General features: G+C 39.3%; 1 pseudogene; it reads right to left on the reverse strand.

Annotated features, from left to right (window-relative positions):
- Positions 1 to 357: 357 nt before the first annotated feature.
- Positions 358 to 715, reverse strand: LOC106145416 (eukaryotic translation initiation factor 1 pseudogene; annotated as a pseudogene).
- Between the last annotated feature and the right edge of the window lie 606 nt (positions 716 to 1,321).

Below are 1,321 nucleotides of genomic sequence, written 5' to 3' on the forward strand. Positions count from 1 at the left end.
CCTATAATTTTACAAATTATAGCAATTATTATTATTAGTGGGTTCAGGGTACAACTCAATGGTAGAACCTAGGGCCTTAGTATGTGCAAAGTCCTGAGTTCAATACTTAGCACCCTAAATTTAAACAAAACAAAAAAAGGAAGTAGATATTTGAGAAAAGTTGTATTACAATCTTTTTTAATGTGTATTTTTTTTGCATGGCTTTTTTTAAGTTTATTGAATGAAGGAGTTAAATGAGGACTCCAAATGGTTACCTTCTACAAGCTGTGAGGTTTTAAAACTTGTGACAAGGGACAGAAGAGAGATACTACTCATTGCAAAGAAATCCTCACTTAAGCTTCAGTGAGCCACAAACACTTAAAATCCATGAACCTTCAGCTGATGGTCCTTGCCCAATCCAGTCTCTATCAGGAACTGGCCTATGTTCTTGGGGTGGTCACTTTGTAGTTGAATTTCTTCTCCTTATTCTGGATCTCAGTTATGGTATCATTGAAGGACATTTCTTCTTAAGGGCCTTCACTACTTTCTTTTTATCAACATCATTAGAGATTCCTCGGACAGTAGTAAGGGTTTTCCTGCCATTTCTCTTTTGAATTCTTATATTAATATAATCCTCAGAGCCAGCAGAGAGCAGGTCATCACCCTTGTTTGCATCAACAAAAGAGTCAAAAGAGTAGAGGGTCTGGAGAGTAGACCTATGGCCTGCAGAAGGCATGGCAGCTGCAGGAGAAGGTGGGGGTCAGAAGTAAGGGGGCATGAAGGCTAGGCTGCTGAGTCCTAGGGGGTGGCTTAGTGACTAATATTTTTTAGTTGTAGGTGGACACAATCAATGCCTTTATTTTTATTAATTTATTTTTATGTGGTGCTGAGGATTGAACCCAGAGCCTCACCTGTGGTAGGTGACCACTCTACCACTGAGTCACAACCCCAGCCCCCCCATATCACCATCTTAATGAGTGATTTCTTCCAAGAGTTTTTTAAAGTTGAGTCTGGGTACAGTAACTCCACGTGTACAGTGTTATGGATCTTCTCTCTCTCACACACAAGTGATTTCTATCTACTTGTACTGAAATTCAGAATTGTGTTGAAATCCTTATGGTACTTCACTTAACAGTCAGTTGGAGCTCCAATGAATTGTTCAAAGCGGTTACAAGCTAAGAGTGTCCCATTTCCTTTTATCTTCCCTATTGCATGGCCCTTCTTTTGACTTCAATCAACAGTAAAAAAGCAATTAGAGTTGCAGAAGGTAAACGATGCATATTTTGTTCCTGAATACAAGGCTAGAGAGCTCCTGTTTTGAAAGCTGTTGGACATATAAAGA

The sequence above is a fragment of the Ictidomys tridecemlineatus genome, chromosome 7 (genome assembly GCF_052094955.1).
Source record: "Ictidomys tridecemlineatus isolate mIctTri1 chromosome 7, mIctTri1.hap1, whole genome shotgun sequence".
Taxonomy (NCBI): domain Eukaryota; kingdom Metazoa; phylum Chordata; class Mammalia; order Rodentia; family Sciuridae; genus Ictidomys; species Ictidomys tridecemlineatus.